Raw genomic sequence first — 21948 nt, forward strand, 5'->3', positions numbered from 1 at the left:
CACTGCACAGGTGCTAAATTTTGAGCATAAATACAGTCCATCCTGAGAAAAGTTAATACCGTCAATAAATATGCAAAGAAACTTGTCTTCTTTTGTCAATAAGCAGCATGTTTAGTACTCTTGATAGTGCTGCAGTAAGGAAGTAGGTCACAGTTCCGAGAAATAGATACTCCTTGAATCTGCCTACAAGTTCCGTCACGTAACATCTGTGCTGGCATATTAAAAGATTGATCTTGCTGATTATATCTGAATAAAGCTACTTTTAGTTGACAAATACCTTTATTTGTCACAGTTGAAGGAATACTTTTTGCAATATTTACTGGTTTTGGAAACATTATCATTCCTTTGATTAAGAGACAAAGTGAGTGATGTACAGAGAAAATACTTGAACTTTATAAATGACGTAGGATCTAAACAATTCAGGAGGTAAGCTTTATTGTACATTCATATACATTGTGCATTTATATGTCGATTACTTCTGATGACTTAAAAATGTATCCTTTCATGTGCTATTTAAAGCCAGTAATATATTATTTGCCTGTTGTGAAATTATGATTTTCAATTGTTTCCACAGCGGTAACTTTTGCTAGTTAGTTAATATTATTTCCAAAATACAATATGTGATTATTGCAGAGTTAAATCATTTAAGCTTGCAATGTATTAAAAGAGCAATAGTACACAACTATGAGATTTAATCCCTTTAAGATTATTCAATGGTAGGCAAAAAATGTAACCTATAAATTGAAACAAGCTTGATTTTACATTTCTAGGTATAGTAAAATGTCACGAGAAAATCATAAAATTCTTTTCATAAAAACCAAATACACAAGAAGGGCTTAAAACTTTTGAAATGGTTGATTTTGGCATTTTGTTCAATAAAAAATAATATTTTTCATAAGGGATGATCACATCATACATGATTTTAAAAAATTGTCTCTCAAATCTATTTGAACATTATACAACAATGTCTCTCTGCGTTTCACTAATCGTCAGAGCTATTTTTGTTTGCTTTGTTTTATTGCACAGAAATTCTAAAATTGGAGATCACCACTTGTGAAGCATTTTGTGAGATTTCATAAATAATATTGCAAGACTGTATCAGTTAAGTTAATAAGATGAATATTTGAGCAAATGTGAAATGTCATTTACTTTCTCTGGAAAATAGACTAGTCACATTAACAATACTGTAAAACGACACATGAATACATGCAATAAATTGAAGAGGAGGCTTAACAACAATTATGTTGTTGCAATATATTTTGTTGAAAACATAAATGTAATTACAAGTATCCTTTTCTTGGAATCTTTAATCTAAAACAAAGACCCAAATGGCTTTGTAAACAGCAACAGTCAGTACAGCTTCCAAGTTATAAACTCTTACACCCAGAGATTGTACTTATCGTGTGATGTTCGGCACATGCAAGAATTGTCTTATTAATACACAAGTAGCATGTAACCTAAGAACAAAATAACTAAAAATTACTGGGTATTAGTTTACTTACTCTTGAACGTACTGATGACAAAAAGTAGAATGCTTCAGATAGTAAATTAATGTGACACCATTTGGAATCGATGCTGATATGATATAACAGTATCCAATTTAAAGCCAATTTTATAAGTCTTAAGAATTTGTGTGAACTAGGATTGGTTGTGCAATGTGTTTCATGTACATCATTATAACTGACAATATAATTTAGGCTTCTGGCTCCACCTCACACTATCCATATCCAAGGTTTACTACAAAGCAACATAGTGAGATTGTTGGTCCTGAAATTTGATACAGATTGTCTCAAATTCCTCATGTAACTTTGATGGGAGATAAGCTGAGCGCCTGAAGAAACTATGTAAATGGCGATTTCAACTGTAGGCATATTTTTTCTTGATCTTGTGCCAAAAGTTACATGAAAAACTGTGAAATCCCCTGCAGTAATTGATTGAAATTAGTTCTTAGTGGTGAGTTACAATAGTTGACCGCTACATCTTAAACCTGAATTTTTAATGTTGTGTACAAGTCTGCTCTGCACTTGGAGCATTCAGCCCAAATCTCATTTAATTTGGTACCGATTAGTCTCAACATTTCAAAGGCTGTTACAAAATTTGACTGAAACTGTTTGTAAATATACATGATTTTTATCTCTCGGTGCATAAATAGGTACTGATTGAATATAATCTTTGGAAGTTACCTTCAGAAACCAGAATGCAGAAGTCCACTTTACAAATAGTAAGAAAGCAAGACAGAAATAATTAATTTAAAACAAAAAACTGCGGATGCTGGAAATCCGAAACCAAAACAGAAATTGCTGCCAGACCTGCTGAGTTTCTCCTTTAAATATTGAGTTAAATAATTTTAGACCTAAACACTTTCTTCTGTGACCTTTACCCACCCCCACACCCCAGGCGTTGCCATCACATGGGCTGCTTTCAGCATAGTCAACCTATTTTCGCCTTCGTATGGTCCCCATTATCAGCATTTCTTTCTCCTGAGCATAATATTATACATCCCTTTGCCTCCCTAACTGTTGTTCTCTCTCTCTCTCTCTGTCTCTCGCTGGGGTTACTGGACTCAACTATTAACTGCTTTCACTCCACAGATGCTGTCGGTCCTGCAGAGTTTCTCTAGCAATTTCAGTTTTTGTTATGGAAATAACTAATTTGCAAGATGTACCATCTTTTACTCCTTCAGAATAACTCAAAGTCATTCATAATCAATGACCTAATTCTAAAATACAGTCACTTTTTATTTGTGGATGAACTTGGCAGCCACTATATACACTTCAAGCTATACTTATAGCAAATGAAGTAAATAGCCATTTAGCTGTTTTCTGGGCATTGATGGAGGGATAAATGTTGCTCCAGACTCTATTTGATTTGTTAATTGAACAGTATCATGCGTTTTTCTTGACTTCACCTTGAACAGTAGACTGGCTTGGCCTAATGTCTCATCCAAAATGTCATACTCTCAGGAAGCTAAGTCTCCCTCAGTCATGCAATGAAGTATTAGCTTACATTATGGATCCAATTTTAAGTTCTGGAAGTGAAAGGATTCGCGTGAGTTAAAATTTTGCCTCATGCATTTAAATGCTATCATGATGCAATTTATACTTTTATTATTAATTAAACTAGATCTAATTCTGTATAGATTTCAATCACTTTTTTGCAATCTTCATATTGTATCTTGTGCGGTAATCAATTTCTATGATTAAATTGTACCTCTTTCAGAAAGCCTTACAGATCTGTTGGAGCTCCATGCAGTGTCACAGAATCAATATATTTTAGTTAAGAGAGGGAAATAACATAAACAATGTCGATATGAGTGCTAGGAATGAAAAATATATCGCTAATCTACTCGCTTTACGCACTGGATGGGGTAGATTTTAAAATGGGCACACTTTTAGATTGAGAATGTTGTGCAGCACATGCCCAGAGACCTGAGGATTGCAGAAGATTGGTTCTCATATTACCATGGGCTGCTGGCACATATTTCACCTCCAGGATGGGATTGCATTATGATAAAAATTAACTTGGCACAATGAATTGGGCAGGCAACCACCTTCATGTAATTTATCCTTACCAGACTTCTGGAAGTTAATGATTGACACAGATTACAAGAATGCATGTTTAGAAGGGGCTTGAGTCACCTTCTACCATGTTCTTACTCCAATTCCCACGCACCAGGCCTTCTTATCACATGGTCTGCAATTACACACAACCCATTGTTAGCCACCATTAGATCCCATTAGTATCTATTCAGTCTCCTGGGCTGATCGCTATCCATTCCTTTGTCCAACTATTTCTTTCTCTTCAGGCTCTATCTCCACCTAACATTTACTCCTTACCCCTTCGCCCCACCTATCTTCTGCATAAAAAACAACTTTTTCCTTGCTATAATCAATTCTGAGGAAGGGTCACTGGACTCGAAATGTTAACTCTGATTTCTCTCCAAGGATGCTGCCAGACCTGCTGAACTTTTCCAGCAAATTCTGCTTCTGTTTAGAGACACTGTTGACTCAGGGGAGCACATGTGTTCCTTGTAGCTTCTCAGTGGGGTTTTTGCGTAAAAAGTAAATATTTCTTTCCTTTAGTTAGCACAGACCCAGCCACGGAACTATGAGTGAAGTAGGCCAAAAGATGTTTGCTCCAGGAACAAATTTTACGCAAGCATCCTTTATCTCCTTTGCAACTCTTTAATAGTTAGAAGTGCCTAAAATCTGTTTTATGTATTTCTGGATTTCTGTGGGCTAAAAGCCTGTCCATCAATACTCTGCACTCTTGCAAATTGCTACCTTGTCAGGCACTAGAAAGATGATGATACAATAGCAAGATAGAATGCAGAAACTATAATTCAGTGAAAAACAAATGTTGACTTTCGATGGCATCATTGCCCAGAAGGAAAAATCATTTGCAAATGACAGATTCTGTTCTCGCAGGTCTTTCTATTTCAAAATGGAGCTACAGTGCACCCAGTGTGTTCACGTTCAAGTATATCTGCTTTCCCCCAGAAATAGAAAGTTTCACAGGTTAAATGCAGTTGCCTCAGCCTGCTGCAGATGCAATCACGGGGGAAGCAATAGCCTAGCGGTATTATCAGCGCACTATTAATCCAGAGACCCAGCTACCATTCTAGGGACCGGGGTTCGAATCCTGCTATGGCAGATGGTGGAATTTGAATTCAATAAATATCAGGAATTACGAATCTAATGATGACCATGAATCCATTGTTGATCGTCAGGAAACTGCCATCCTTTCCTGGTCTGGCCTACACGTGACTCCAGACCCACAGCAATGTGGTTGACTCTTAACTGCCCTCTGGGCAATTAGGGATGGGCAAGAAATGCTGCCTAGCGACACCTTCATCCCGTGAATGAATAAAAAATAAATAAAGGCGATATCTACGTTCAATAGTAAACATATCAGAAAGGTAATGAAAATAGAAGGGGGAGATTAGGGGAAGACAAAAAGTAAAACCAAAAAAAAAATCCAGAAAAGTAGTATGAGGAGACCATAAACATTTGGGAAGATCATTATGGCCGGAAAACAGAAGAAGGGAAAGAAAAAGACCAGGAAGGATTCAGTAGAAATATATTGAAGGAGATAGAAAATAACTTTATTGAAACAGCTATAACTTGTATTCGATGCAAGCCACCATTTAGAGATCAGGATTAAACAAGATAAATAGCAAAATAATTTTAAAGCCAGATAAATATTAGATAGCAGAGGAGAAAGCTGTTGAATTATGCTACAGTTGCTGAACTAATATTACTCCACAAAGGATAAGAGTATGAATTTTCTGGATGAAGGAAAAGTAACGCAAATAATGACAGCTTGTAGTTATATTTTCTCTTTATTTCTAAGACAAAGAGATTGGAGTATTGCCCATCCTTGCAGGTGAGAGTCATGTTATGTATCGTTATGTCGTGTAAAAGCTCAACACTGTGGATGCCAAAACTCAAAATTAGAAATAGGAGGGTCTTAGTTAGTCTGGCAGCATCTATGGAGAGAGAGAGAGAGAGAGAGAGAGAGAGAGGGAGAGAGAGGCAGAATTCTTCTGTTGATGATTCATATTTGACTCAAACAGTTAACTCTGTTTCTCTCTCTGAAGACGTTCCAGATCTACAGAGTATTTTCAACACTTTCTGCAATGTCTAATCTGTGAATATGCAAAATGTTTGATTTGGACATTATTATTGCATCTTCATGGAATACTGCCTCAGAGTAAATCCAGAAGAAATTGAATCTGCTCCATGAGGCTACTCTTAATCATAGGCAAATTCACGGCAAGCACCATTGACAGTGCTAACAAGTGGCACTTATTATTAACCTCTTCACCAGTGTTCAAATCATTCTGCAAGGGCTATTCAGTCTGAATCTCATTACAACCTTTATCCAAACATTGATAAGAGAACTGAATTCTAGAAGGGAGGTGAGTGACTGATCTTCACTTCATGGCAGCATTGGACTATGTGTGATATCATGGAGGTCTAGCAAAACTGATGTCAATAGGGATGAGCAAAACTCTCCATGACTCTATACCAGTTACAACGGAAGATGATTCCGACTATTAGAGGCTAATCGAGTCGGCTGTGGAACATTGCTACAAGAGTTGTGGAGGGGAGTATTCTAGGCCCAAACATCTTCAGCTACTTGATCAATGACGGTCCCTCTAATTTTAAGATGAGAAGCAGGGATGATCACTGATGATAGCATCATGTTCAGTACCGTTCACAATGCCTCAAGTACTGAAGGAGTTTACACCCACTTGCAGCATGACCAGGACAACATTTAGGCTTGGATTGCTAAGTGACAAATAACATTCATGCCACACAAGTACAAGCAATAACCATCTCCAAAAAGAGAGAACTTAACCATGAGCCCTTGATGTTAAATAACATATTATTGCTGAATTTACATCACCCCTCCCACTATCAATCTTTTGGCATTATCATTGATCCATATCAATGCTGGAACTACAACAGCAGGTCAGAGGCTGGAGATCTGTGGTGACAAACTTATCTCCTCACTCCTCAAAACTTGTCCACCACCTACAAGGCACAAGTCAAGAGTGTGATGGAATACTTTGCAGTTACCCAATGAATGCATTTCCAACATCATTCAAGATGTTCAACACCATTTACAACAAAGCAGCCCAACCCTTAAACATTCAATTCTTTCAACATCGACCATATAGTGGAATCTGTAAGATGTACTGTAGCAACTGTACAGTACTGCTTTGACAGCACATTCCACACCCATGAGCTCTACCACCTAGAAGCCAAGGGCAGTAGAGACCTGAGAAACTGTAAGTTTCCCTCCAGGAAACACAGCATCCTGACTTGGAACTATATTGCTGTTCTTTTCCTGTCACTAAATGAAAATTCATTCGATTTCATAATGGGTAGCAATCCTTAATTTTCCTAAGTGTGGTTCAAAGGCTTTTTAGACAATACCTAAGAATCATGGGTGGCATGGTGTTTCTGTGGTTACCACTGCTGTCTTACAGCTCCAGGGTTCGATTCCACCCTCGGGCGACTGTCTACATGGAGTTTACACGTACTAACCATGTCCACGTGGAATTCCTCCAGGTGCTCTGGTTTTCTCCCACAGTCCAAACATGTGCAGGTTCGGTGGATTGGCCATGGGGAATGCAGGGTTATAGGGCAGAGGGTTGGATCTGCGTGGGATGTTCTTCAGAGTGTCGGTGTGGATTTGATGGGCTGAATGACCTGCGTCCGCACTACGTGGATACTATGATTGATTCTATGAAGGATACTTATAGAATGCCCAAGCAAGTACTCAATCCACAGAAAACTACTTTTCTGTCAGCCCTCTGCGCAACACTTAATTAAATTTGAACATTTAAGTGAAGACGCGTCGATTCGGGTTATTCTCAGTTCAACGGTGAAGTCAAAATGTGGAATCAAGGCATTGAATATTGCATAGACTGCAGATTGACACTTCAAGAAGAGTCTTCCCAGCTCCCAAACGATGTGGACATTGATGAGAAAGTTGGGAGAGTGACATGTGAGAGGTTTCTGGCTGTCATGAGCAAGAAGTCGCATTCTTCAACCAAGTGTTGAATGGTGATACAAAATTCTCATTGATGATTGACAAGGAACTATGTTCATGTATTTGTGTGCATGTTATTGTATCATTGATATGCAGTTTCTCATTCTCACACCCATCACACAGAAATGTAGCAGCATCTACTTCCAAAAGTTGAAACAATAACCTGGTGACTCCAGTTCACCACAAGCTCCTCTGGAACTCCTTCAGTCACCAACGTCTCAGGAAACACTCCATGGGTAACATCTGCACATCAACACTGCACCCCCACCATCCCGCAGATCCTCCAGTTCCCCATTGGTAAAGTGGAGTGAAAATTGTCTTCTGTTTAACCTATCCTAGTCAAATAAAACAGATTGTTCAAGGTGGCTCCAGGTTGCCATGCTTGACTGGGTGCATGGTAATGAGGTGGCTTTGGGAAGATAGCGTGACAAAGCTCTCAGATGAAGTGCCTGCACTTTACCTCCTCAGAACTATATTGTTCATAGGAGTTTAAATTCTTAAACAAAACTTAACAGCTTTCATTTCTATAGACATATGGAACTGTTTTCTTATTTTTACCAGTCATAGAATCATAGAATCCCTTCTGTATGGAAGGTTATGCCTGAAAAATTATACATTTTAATTCATATTGTTGTGTTTTTTCAGTTTTGCAGACCAATTATACTTCTTGCTATGCTTTACAAAGCTTTAACTTTAAACAGGTGCTATGGCCTGTACTAACGTTACAGTTGGGGAAAAATATTTTCCATTCAGCAACATCCTCCTTGTGACCACAACATTTCAAAAGTAGGTATCTGTAAACCATAGGCACAAATTTTGTGACATTTCCCTTCAATTATACAATTTTACATTACTTATTCAGCAGATTCTGGTATTTAGGTTGCCAGTTTAACCCACTAAATTGCACATTTCTTTATGGTTCATTATTTCATGAAAATATATTCCTTAGAACTCTAGTCATACCCACATCATATTTATGTTTCTCATGTCACTGCATTTCTAAAACCATTCAAAATTAATATCATTGAAGGATAATTGGCTTTAACAAGCTACATTAAAAGTTAAGGACAGATTACCCCCACTCATCTTCGCTTTTCGGTCTCTTAGTATTTCTCCGAAGGTCAGCAAGTGGGCTTTCATAAAGTAAGCCTGACGATGATTTTAACTTGTTTTTGTCTCTCTCTCTGGGTAATGGTACAGTCAAGGCACCCTTCTTTTGTAAAATAACTGAATTTTCAATTGGAAACTTCCACTCAACATTATGTGGGAAAGTTATAATTGTGTGGGTGCATAAAATATGAAGCTGGCGTGAGGCAATTGAGATAATCTCAGATTTCAAACATGTCACCCGAAGCTGATCTCAGTAATATTAAATGTCACTTCAGGTGTCCTTAAAGATAACCCAATTGCAATTCATTTACATAATTCCACTCATAATACTGCGCAACTTCTTGTTGATACAGCAAACTATGTTTCTGGGTTACATTAACATCGGGGACAAGATGGGCAGGGCCTGAATATTCCAGTGGCAACCCATAAACAGATTTCCCACCTGACTGCAGTCATTTTTATGGAGGTGAGTTTATATCTGGCAGATCCACCCAAACCCACAGGGATGATGCTAATTAGAGTTGCTAAAAGTCTTGCTAAGCAGGCTAAAAAATCCCATTCGACATCTCAGTCCACCAGGAACTAGGCACTCAGTGAAGACATGCTGAGAATCAAGAGATTTAGTAATTTTCTTTGTTAAAAGCAAAATACTGTGGGTGCAGAAATCTAGAATAAAAACACAAAGTGCGGGAGAAACACAATGTGTCTGGGAGCATTTGTGGAGAGAGAAACAGAGTTAACATTTCAAGTCTGATATAACTCTCTTTCTGATTTGTTAACTCTGTTTCTCTCCCCAGAGACACTGCCATGACTCTGCTGAGTTTCTCCAGCAACTTTTGTTTTTACTTATTATAGTAGTCGTTTCTATTTTTCTGGGTGTGGCTCGTGACAATGCTGTCTCTGTAAGAGGTTATTTTGACCTGCTATTATTTGAAGAGAGGTTGTAAGACAGAGGTGCTGAGCTGCCTCTAAGAAAGTAAACAATTTGTGAGGCCTTGCTGTTTTTTTTAAAGTTGGAACAATGGAAATAGCCTGGGTGTGGCCAGTACTCACAGAGCCAGCTTTTTAGTCTTTTTCAACACAGTGTGGAGCTGGAGAAACACAGCAGGTTCTGAAGGAGGGTCCTGACCCGAAATGTCAACTTTCCTGCTCCTCTGATGCTGCCTGGACTGCTGTGTTCCTCCAGCTCCACACTGTGTTATCTCTGACTCCAGCATCTGCAGTTCTTGCTATCTCTCTATTTCTAGTCTTTTTTTTAGTTTTTAGATCTAGTTTTAAGCAGAAGCCTTCGGTGTCTAAAAGGATTGGAAACTTCTGTGAATGCCTCTTAGCTGCTACTTTCTCAAAACTTCTCTTAATATTTTTTCCTCCTGGATTGGAGGACTGCATTTGAGGATTTGCATCTGAATTTGCCTTTTTGCCAAAGGGTGTGTTTATGGGATATTACTATAGTGGAACAGTTAATTAGTAGTAGTTACGGTGTTTATTTAGTAATAGGTACTCTACCTATTATTTAGTTAAGTGTTCCAATAGTTAAATTATTCTAAATTCCTCTTTCTTTTTTTGTTTCTAAACTATAGTGTTTATATTAATTGTATTTTGCTTAACGCCAAGTAATTTGACTGGTTGCATTGCATCTGGGAACACAACCTTTCACATTTATCTGTAAAATAAGAAAATGTCAGGGTCTAACTTACCTTCTGAAAATATTTTGAGGAGGTCTGGTCTGATTTATAATGGGCTGCAGCCAAAAGATTGCACTAAACCCACCTTCCACTTTTACCCATTGCGTGGTGCATTGGCGCCTGTTTCTGTTTTCACTTCAACGTTATAAAAGATTGTTAAGAGGGTGCCTCTATGGTGAAGTGCCCTTTTTGTGACTTATCCTCCACGGTAGCCTGGTGCTGCTCTAGCGGAGGAGCCTCTGGTTGGTTCTGCAAAAACAAGAATGCACCTGATACTACCATTTCAACAGGGAGCCTGTTGTGATGTGAAGTAATGGGGGTGCCTTGGCGAAACTTCCAAAGAGTAAATCTCTCCCCAGAGGTGTGCTCAGTGCCTGGAAATAGTCCCAACTCCACTTCCTGTCCTAAATGAGGAAATGCATCCCTGATTGCTCCAATGGTAAGGTTTTACAATCGCTGTTGGTTTTATTACTGGACACGTCAGATCCTAGATTGGAACATGGCTTGAGATATCATATTATGCTTTGTTGCTGCAGATTTTGCTCTAACAATATGACATAAGTAAAATAACTCCATAGAGGCTGCTATCCTGTCACCAAGTCAGCCTTAATTTACACATGGAGAGGCCTTGACACTAATCCAGTTCCCTCAGAGCCAGCTCTCAGAGTGAACAAGATGTCTGACACTCCTGTTCTTATCTGTCTGCCAGGGCTCCCTGATTGGACCAGATTAACAGCCCCAATCAGCGAACTCATATTCTATGATGTCCATCTGGCTGACCTTATTACAATCACTACAAGAATTTTATTACAAGAGAAATAAAGAATAGAAATAAAAAAAATAGAATGTCAAACTATACACCCTTGACATGAATTCAAGGATTTTTAAACACAGTAGAAATATAATTCCTATTTAGCCCAAAAAACTCCTTTATAAATTGAAAGGAAACAAAACATATTTTATATAGCACCCAAAACATGACTCTGCTACAGTACCCAAAACACCACTATAATACTCATACTGGAGTTCCTGATTCTAACCTCAGTAGGTTTAAGTTCCTTGTTACTTCAATTTTTAGATTCAAATTGTAGATAGCTTCTTCCTGGAGCTATCATACGCTGAAGCTTTAATGTACTCAGCTTTAAGTAGCCTCTTCAGGATTTTGTCCTAACATTTCTGGTCTGGGACTACCACTAACTCCTCACTCTAAGGTAATCTAGTTCACTATATACCCTTCCCTTCTCAGCAGCACTTTCAAAGACTTCACAGGATTGCCCCATTCAAAGTCAAAAATGAAACTGGAAGTCTCTCTCTTTGTCTCAACTATGGCCATTTCCCTTAAGCATGAGAGAAACCTCTCCTAGCCTTCTAAACGGGAGCTTGTTTGTCTTGTTCAGTTGCAAAAGTCTATCAATCTACACAAGAAACTATTAATTCTAAAGATGGGCCTCAAAGGTGCTTTGGAAATTAATCACCCTAATTAAATATTAACTTGATGCACAGAAAACACATGAATAGTTAGCTCAAAAGCCAGAAACCCAAACTTACAATAAACAATATTAAAATAATTATAAATCTTACAGTTTATATCATAAATACATTGATTAATAATTACCTTGAAAGCAGGCAAACAGGGCAATCCACAATAAATTTAGTTATTCATGCAAAGGATATAGCTGAGCATCCACAGTTATCCCAGTAGAACTCGTGCTACATAACTCATGCTATATTAATATACATGGATAGGATATTCTAGTGTTTTTGTGTTGTCAGTGAAATTAAACCATAATTACTGTACACTACTCTGGTGCATTAACTTTGAAGCTCATGAACACAAGTTGTTGTTATATTGTTAATATTTGTGATCTGGTACAGTAACATTCACCCATTAAAACTCACCCAGTTGTGTAATGTTGTCAGGTTTGGAGTACAATAGGGTTAGAGTTACCTCCTGGTTTATCCAGTGGCTCATAAAAGGCATTACTCCCAAGAAGCAGAAATAAACAGTCAGACAGACACTTTAATTGAGCATAGAAGAGCATGAAAAAAAAAACAGTGGAAATCACAATCAAGCAACATTGATAGTGTTTGACTCAGGGTCATCATGCAACTCCATTTTAAAGTGTAATTCTACAACATGCAGTAATTGGAAAATTATACATAAGCTGGTCTTTTTCATGAAGCTGGTGTAATATATTTGAGCAGCAGACATATCAACAAGATCAGTCACATCCCAAGAGTGGTGGCAATGATTAATAATAGGAAATTTGCATGTGACAATGTTTTTGTATCAAAAAGCTGTCAATCAGTTATGGCAAATATTATTGGAAGAAATAACTTAATGCAGCTCCTGTACCATTGTTACACCAAAGCTTTCCAGGAATTTTACAGGTACAGCTCCTACCATGCTACTTGCTGTGTCTGCGAGCGATAGTGTTTGACTATCTAAGGTAACAGCAGTGGAGTTGTAGTCATTTCAATTTTAATCATTTTAATAATCTGTGGAGGTCAAGGCTAGTACTCTGGAGCATGCATTCAAATCCCACTATACTGGTGGAATTTAAATTCAACTAAAATACCAAGTGGTAATTGTGGACATCTGGGCTGTAAAATTTGATTTGCATTTGATATGGTATGACTGGTGTTAATTTGGTATTGATATGGCTTCCACGCTGCCATACACCAGTGCCAGGAAGACATATCACTAGCCCTTGTGCTTCGCCTGTTATCCAAGTCCCCGGTACACTCTCTCTCCAACCCCGTCCTTTACAGCCCAGAATTGAAGTTGAAATGTTTTACATGGATTTTGCAAACATTCTTGGCTTTTAAAATCAAAGCCTCTTTGTAAAGTCCATCAGAATCTCAGCTTTCATCATGATACCCATTACAACCACTGCTATGTTTGACAATTACAAACAACTTGGTGGTTCATATTGTGCAACCATTTCCTCTTCTTTGAACCTGGGTATTCGCAATATCTGGACAGCAACACCCAAAAGATTTTTGCTTTGTTAACAGAAATATCGACTTTAATCCTGACCTCTGTTTCTAAGCTTATCTAATACATCACGTTTCTATTTGAGCAAAGATAACCAATTTTGCCAGCCCTCCAAAGATCAGTCAGACTTCTTTTGAGTCCTTCATTCAGCAAGAAACCCAGCCTGACATTTGGCTTGGCACAACAATAAACATGAATTTCAGAAAAAGGGAAAGTTTGGGAAAACATAACTAACCAGCTCTGCAAGAGAAAACAAAAATCAACGTTAAAGCGATAGATTGATGAGGAGAATATGGGGAGATGGAGAGGGAGGTGTGGAGGTGAAGGGAGAAAGTGGAAGAAAGAAAATAACTCAGTACCCTGCTCCTGATTTCACCCCAGTCCCTTTGATCCCTAAGAAGTATATCCATTTCTTTCTTGAAAACATTCAATGTTTTGACCTCACAGAAGTGGCAGAGAATTGCACAGGCTTATCACTTTCTGGGTGAAAATGTTTCTCCTCATCTTGGTCTAGCTGGCCTACCCCTTATTCTTAGACTGTGACCCCTGGATCCCTGGTTCACCACTCCCTGGTCATGGGAACAACCTTCCTGCATTTATCCTGTCTATTCCTGTTAGAATTTTAAAGGTTTCTGTGACAGCAGCGCCACCCACCCCATTCTTCTAAACTCCAGTGAATATAGTCCTAACCAATGCAGTCTTTCTTCATGCCATCCCAAGAATCAATTTGGTAAACCTTTGTTGCACCCCCTCCATAGCTTGAATATCCTTCCTCAAATAAAACTGCTCACAGTACTCTGGACATGTCTCACCAAGGTCCTGTACAATTGCAGCAAGACATCCTTGCTGCTGTATTTAAATTCTCTCGCTATGAAGGCCAACATACCTTTTGCCTTCTTCATTGCCTGCTGCACCTGCATGCTTACTTTCAGTAACTGGTGTACAAGGACACCCAGATCTCATTGTATCTGTCTCTTTCCCAATTTATTGCCATTCATCATCTGCCTTCCTGTTTTTGCTAGCAATGAGTATAACCTCACACTTATCCACATTATACTGCATTTGCCATACATTTTCCTACTCACTCAACTTATCCAAATCACACTGAAGTATCTTTGTATTCTCCTCACAATTCACCCTCCCAAACAGCTTTTTGTTGTCTGCAAACTTGGAGATATTACATTTCGATTTCTGATTTAAATCATTAATATATATTGTGAATAACTGGGATCCAAGCTCTGATCCTATCTTAACTGCATGAGTCACTGGCTGACACTTGGAAAATAACTCTTTAGTCATTTTCCGAAGAAGGGTCCCGACCTGAAACGTCAACTTTCCTGCTCTTCTGATGCTGCCTGGTCTGCTGTGTTCCTCCAGCTCCACAATGTGTTATCTCTGACTCCAGCATCTGCAGTTCTTTCTATCTCTTTAGTCTTTGTTTCCTTTCTGCCAGCCAATTCTCTATCCATATTAGTAGACAACCTCCAATCCCATACACTTTCATTTTACATGCTAATTGCTTATGTGGGACATTGTTGAAAGCCTTCTGAAAGTCTAAGTAAATCACACTCACTGGTTCCCCTTTCCAATTCAAAAAATTCCAGTTTGTTTGTCATACACGATTTCCCTTTCATAAATCTATACTGGTTCTGCCTGATCCTGCCACTGTTTTCCAAATGCTAAAGCTGAAGCTGTGAAAGAGAGTAGCATTATGAAGATGGGAGAAGGCAATTGATACTTTCCCAATTCTGGATAGGCTATCTGCAATCACCTTATTGAACAATGGCACCACTGGATAAAACCATAACTCTCCATTCAGCAATATAAATGCTCCTTCCCTCCCCTCTGTCTCAGACCATCACAATGTCTTCTTGGTTACAATGCTAAAATAAAGGATATCTCAAAATAACAATGTCAAGCCAAATTTACAAGCAATATTCAATAAGCCATGGGAAAGTCATCTAATTACTCTTGTGCAATTCCTTAGTGCTTGGCTTAAGGTGGTGTCCTGGGTTAGAGCTGTCATGAAGAATTTTCCAGTGAGTGCGGCATAGCTGTTACACTGTCAGCTAGAGAGATTGCAACTAGGCTTGCAAGATGTCCACAAGCAATTCTGGGCTGAGATGGCCTGGCTTTGAACAGTGAAACCAGTTGAGTTTGCAGAGAAGCTGTCATGGTTGGTTGTTGTATGGGTTACTAGTTTTGAAGGTGTTCATATTCATGTTACATTGGCTCCACATGTTCTATTAATGTCGCAATTACTGCATGGGTGAAGACAAGGACTTGTATCCAAGCTTTCCGATGGAGCAAATGAATCCCGTAATTTCCTAAGGTCCTAGTAATTAAATGTAGTAATTAATTAAATGTGACCAAATGTAGTTTTACTTATTGATAACAATGCCCGTTCTGTGGACGTTCAATGGTTGAGTATCCTCTATTGCTAATTACTAGAGAGGCCCAAGGCAAAGTAAGTACAAAGAATGATTAGTGGCAGTGAACAACCTTACCATATACTGATAGAGGTGAGAAATAACACCATATGCTAACAATGTTCATCTGGGAAAATATCACAGTTGTAGGATGAATGCGATTATCCAGAAGCAGGTTTGTGCTCCAAAAAGTCACTAGCTTCTCCAGCATGATGCTTCAGCAATCCAAGCCATCTGTGGGAAGACAGGTTACTGCACTGCTGAGAAAACCTGAAAGTTTCTTTCATTAGTGGTATCTAAAACTATGATGGCAACAATCTGAGTCTGCACAGCAATGCATTGACTTTACACAACAAGCTGAGATTGCATGATCTCCACCTCTGCTCCAGAGTTCAGGCATTGGGTGGCTTCTGTTTGTGCTGCAATAGAGTCATTGTCAACTGGAAATTGTGTCTTAGTTCCAAATATTCCATGGAATTGGCTGACCATTCAACAGGAGAAAGAATGCAGGAGTGTCTCCACTTCTTGACAGTACCAATACTCCTTCTGAAAGGCCTCACAATACACAATATGACAAACATTTTGTTATGTATGCTCATCAGCTATTTTCTGTAGTTACTCTATCAGACTTCACCTGAGAGCTCCTTAGCATATCTTTTGTGCAACTCCATTCTCTGGGTAGCTGGCAACTGCACGACCCTTGACCCCTAGCCTCGTTAAGGTCCCTACCAGTTGAAAGTCCTGCTTAATACTGCCCATCTTTGAGCTGACGGATATGACTTTTGGTTGTGGAGTTCCCTACGAATCAGAACTGGGACCATTGCTTTTCCTGATATATATTTTGGGTCTACATCTTGGTGTGCACTCCACAGTTTCAAAATATGTGAATGATATGGGAATGTGAAGTATTGTAAACAATGAACAGGACAGTATAGAACTTCAAGAACACATAGAGAAGTTGGTGGTGTGAGCGTATAGCTGGCAGATGAAGTTCAATCTGAGGAAAAGTGACGTGATGTCTTCATGTCTTCTCCATGAAGAACATGGAGAAACAGTATAAAATAAATTGTATAACTGAAAAGGCACTGCAGGAACATGAGTATACATAGAGATAAGCCATGTGCATTAAAAGGTGTAACCTGAAAGAGCAGTTAATAAAGTATTCATAATCCTTGGCTTTATTAATACAAACAATCAATAGTACAAGAACAAGGAGATTATGTTGAACTCATCTTAGGCATTCATTTAGCCTGAGCTGGTGTATTGCATCCAGTTTTTCATACTGCTCTTCAGGAAGGATGTGTTTGCATTCAAAGGAGTGCGGAAAAGGTTTATGGGAATGGTTCCAGGGATGATGAATTCAGTCATTAAGATTAATTGGAGAAATTGGGACTGTTTTCCTTGAAGAGAAAGCTGCGAGGAGATCTGATTGAAGTGTTTGAAATCCTGAGAGGCCTGAACAGAGTAAAAAGGGAGAATGCTTTTCCCCTTGGGAAAGGATTGAGAATGAAATGCACAGATTTAAAGTAAGTAATGAAAGGAAGCAGAAGTGATACAAGTATTCATGCAGTAAGTGGTTAGGCTCACGAATGCATTTCCTGTGTAATGAAAGCAGGTTCAATTGAGATGTTCAAAAGGGGATTAGATGAAGAAGAAAGTGCAGGTGTTCTGGGGAGAAAGTTGGAGAATGCATGAGCTACAGTGCTCATTTGGAGAAGCAGTGCAGACACAATGAATCAAAAGGTGCTATTATAACTTTGTGATTCTGTGAAAGTTCTTGTGTTGAAACTGAAAATTCCAGATTGGAAGACTGTGCAGAAAATATAGATGAGAGTCTAATTTAGTTTGTCTTTTGGAAAGAAAGAACTTCCAGTTTTTCAACCCCTTGCCATCTAACCATATCGAGTATAGGCCAAACATTTTGTTCTTAGCTGCCCTTTCTAGGACTAAGATTGGAATGGTGAATGGAAAATTCACAAGTGATGTCAGGAAGAATATTGGCACATCAAAAGTGATCAAAACTTCCAGCATTGACTGCTGAAATTGTGCTTTCTTCTATTGGTTCCAAATTGTCCTGTCACTAGTTTTAGTCTATTCCTTCTTATTCTATTGTGTGGAAGCAGCCCCCGTCCTCATATCTCCAGCATTTCATCCATTAAAAGCCTGAACATGGTTCATGAAATGCATATGAGTAACGAAAGGACTACTGTGAGTTCATTTTCATTAAGTCTCACCACAGTTTTTACCCTTTTTCTCAATCTTCAGTCTTAACACACACACACACACACACACACACACACCTCAATCATATTCCTTAGTGGTTATTAAATTAAACTTGCTTGTGAAGGAGATTAAGACATTATTTAATTTTGAAGATGTTATATACATTAAAGTTATTTTTAGGCACTAAATTCTGTTGCCATTTACTATTTGAAGTGCTGTGAAATCTTATAGTGAACAAAGAAGCATGAAAAAAGATTGAGGAATAAAGTGAGATGTTGATATTGATCCTTGAATAAAGAACATATTTGTTGGACGTGTTTCTATGTTTATACATTTTTATGAAATACCATATGAAACTCGTTAAGTACTTAAACATGTGTTTTGCACTTGTTAATAGTTTGCTAAACTCAACATATGTAAAGAAAAAAGAAACGTAATGACCTTCTACTGTTCTTTTATCAGAAGGGCTTATAGAAGTGAGGCAGACTGTTGATCCAGTTATGTTTTGTTGGTTCCTTGACAACTCCAAAATTTATTTCACTGTACCAACCTTTTCTTATGGCCCTGAATCTTCCAAGATGTTACATTTCCCTAAGGTGCAATTTAAATCCGGGTCTTTCTGTTTCTCCACCTTTAAATTCACACTCACATTCCTTTTTTAGTTGGTGAGCTGCATTTGAGATACATAGGACCCCAATTGCAATTATAATGAGTGGTGTGTGAGCCATAAATTCACTGCCACATTCTCTGGGTACCTGCTTTGCTAAAATACCTCCAGAAATCCATATGTTTCATGCTTCCCCCTTTAAAATCTTTGTAAACCGTTCTTTATGGCAATACTTTCTGTCATCATCCAAATCTATGCCTGGTGCAGTGTCCATATTCCCGTACAATGTTCCCATTCATGAAGCATCTTGTATTTTTATTGCAAAATGATCCTATACAAATGCAAGTTATTAAAGCCATGAATATAGTTCATTTACTATACCAAAAGGAACATTTTGCCATTGTATTAATATATTTAATTATGGTGCTTTAACTTTAAAACTTACTTTCAATTAGACGAAGCAGGTCATTTGGCCCATTGAGTCCACACCAACCCCCTGAAGAGCATCCCATTGAGACCCATCCCCTACCCTATTTCTATAACCCTGCAATTTCTGAGGCTAAGCCACCTAGCCTACAAATCCCTGGACACTATGTGCACTATAGCATGGCCAATTCACCTAACCTATATACCTTTGGACTGTGGGAGAAAACCAGATCACCTGGAGGAAACCCACACAGACATGGGCAGAATGCACAAACTTCACACAGACAGTTGCCTGAGGCTAGAACTGGACCTGGTCCCTGGTGTTGTGAGGCAGCATTGCTGAATTTTTGCAGTGTATTTTGTAGATAGTACACACTGCTGCTACTGAACATCAGTGGTGGAGGGGATGGGTGTCTGTGGATGTGGTGTCAATCAAGTGTCCTTTGTCATGGGCAGTGTCAAGTTTCTTAAGCATTGTTGGAGCTGCACTCTTCCGGGCAAGTCAGGAGTACTCCTTCACACTTTTGCCTTGTGTCTTGTAGATGTTGGACAGGTTTTGCGGGTGTCAGGAGGTGAGCTACTCACCACAATATATATAGCCTCTGACCTGATCGTGTAGCCAGTGTGTTCATGTGGCGAGTCCACTTGCGTTTCTGGTCAATGGCAACCACAAGCACATTGATTATATGTATTATAGCAAAGTTACGCTGTACAGCTGGCTGTGTTGCTAGCAAATAGTTCTGCAATTGCTGCTAAAGTGAGTTATAAGACAATTTGGATATGAAGTCACCTGATCTGCAGCTAGGGATGAGGCATAAAGTGAACAAGTGCAGAAGGCTGTAGTTGTGACTGTGGGCTTTGATAATCAAATCTTAAAGTATTCTTTCATGAGTCTAGAACTGTTTGTGTCTGAGTAGTTTCCTTCCCTTTCTTGGACCTCACACATCATACATGGAAATAGGAGCAGAATTAGACCATTCAGCCCTTCAACCCTGAAGTGTCATTTATGGGAAGTACACAGAAAATATTGGATGCCAATTCTTCAGTGCCTGGGCTGGAGGTGATAAACAGCCAGATTTACCCCTGGGGAGGCAGGAATATGGAGCATCCCAGTCTCTACAAGAAAACATGAGAGGTACTTGCTCTGATTCAAGTAGAGAAAAACAACAGTCTTTAGCAATTTAACTGTAAAAGGAACCATTTAACTTCCAGGCAAGATAATTGGTTCCCTCTCAGATTGATTATTTTAATCTAGTAAAGGTTTGGAACCTTTCAGAAAGACTCAAAAGGACTCAGACATTCTGTGAACTGTTTTGTGTTTCATTTGTGCCTTTTAATCCCTGGAGATTAGAATTCCCTGGAAAGCCTTGGAACTTTCCTGACAAATCTAATTAATATAAGGGATAAACTTAATATTAATCTGTCTCCTCCAGAATTTTAAGGGTCCAAGTGGACACCCAGAAAGAGAAACTCCTTCATTTTAGCCTTAGGAATTTCACACTGCTTAGAACAATCCAGAGTATGACTAAGCGTAATCAAAATGAAAACATTAGTAAATGTTGGAACTTCTCCGACTTTGTTGAAATCCATTTTTGAAGAATTTAACCTGATTCATGGGGGCATATTAGTTGACCACAATGATTCTGCCAAAGAAATCCATGAACTGTAATGTATTGTCCTTGGTATCTCATTATGAATGGAACAGATTTATATCCTGATATTCTGGTGTTAATTCTCCTTAATTAAATACATAATAACATGTTATTATGTTTTCAAATGGTGCCAGATATAGTTCTTAGGGTTCCAGGAACCAAAGGCCACGGTTTGAAAGTGGAAACAAGGTACTGAGTTGGATAATTAGCCATCATTAAGTTGAATGGCAGAGCAGGCTCAAAGGGCTGAATGACCTACTCATGTTCTTATCTTCTTTGTTTCCCTGTTTCTAGATCCAAAATGTGCACAATTTTAATAAGAATGACCAGAGAAGCAGTACCTAACTCAATTTAAGTTCAATAACTTTCTGATCAATATATTAGAGATGCCCTGAAACTAAGTTAAGGTAATATAGCTCTAAATTAATAGATTGAGTTCAACAAAAATAAACTCAAGTGCATTTTGTAGTGGGGCATGATATTTCAGATAAACAACCTGTCTTTTGGCAATCTGCAGGAAACCAAAATACAGGAAATAGCAAGAGGCTTCCCCGTCTTATATACATGTGGTTGATCTAACATGATGTGTGAAATGCAGGTGCAACGCTTGTTACTCGGTTTTAACAGAAACATTCCATTTGTAAGCAAATGTTCACATTTCTTAATAGAACACTGAAGGAACTTAATTTGAAGAAAAATGTTGATGCTGTAATATGTGTTAAGAAAATTACAGCTATAAATTCAATTGCCCTTGTAATCATACACAAGGATTGCAAAATGTGATTAACTTATACCAAGTACAGACTTCATGTAGCCTGCTAACCATAATGATAGTGGTGCACAGCCAACAGTGGAAATACTGTTCAATGGTTACATGCCTCAACTGGAGGCTAGCACTAATTAAAACTAGTGTGCACTATTTATGCACGATGAATTCTGGCTTCTGGAGGAGATGGAATTGTTGGGATTATGCAGAAAGAAGGTTAAAGAATGGCTCCAGAGGACGGAGAATGCACTCTGATGTTTTTCGTGCAGCACTGCAAAATTCTTAAGGGAATGAGGATCTCTTGCAGTTGCTGGGAAGGTGATGAAAGCAAGTAGCCCTCATAGTCAGTGGGAAGTTAATGAGAGCAGGTAACCCTCATAGTCAACGAGAAGGTGGCCGTCATAACCAATGGAAAGGTAATGAGAGCAGGTAGCCCTCACAGTCGATGGGAAGGTAATGAGAGCAGATAGCCCTCACAGTCAATGGGAA

The 21948-nt window shown here is 38.6% G+C and overlaps 1 protein-coding gene across 1 annotated transcript in view; it reads left to right on the plus strand.

The window, feature by feature from the left end:
- The first annotated feature begins 299 nt into the window (after positions 1-299).
- LOC109915343 (tyrosine-protein kinase ZAP-70) overlaps positions 300-21948 on the plus strand; it is an 85211-nt gene continuing 63562 nt past the window's right edge. Inside the window, exon 1 of the mRNA XM_020514953.2 lies at positions 300-426. The gene's annotated coding sequence lies outside the window, so the exon portion shown is untranslated. The remainder of the gene's footprint in view (positions 427-21948) is intronic.

Source organism: Rhincodon typus, chromosome 29, assembly GCF_021869965.1.
Source record: "Rhincodon typus isolate 14 chromosome 29, sRhiTyp1.1, whole genome shotgun sequence".
Taxonomy (NCBI): domain Eukaryota; kingdom Metazoa; phylum Chordata; class Chondrichthyes; order Orectolobiformes; family Rhincodontidae; genus Rhincodon; species Rhincodon typus.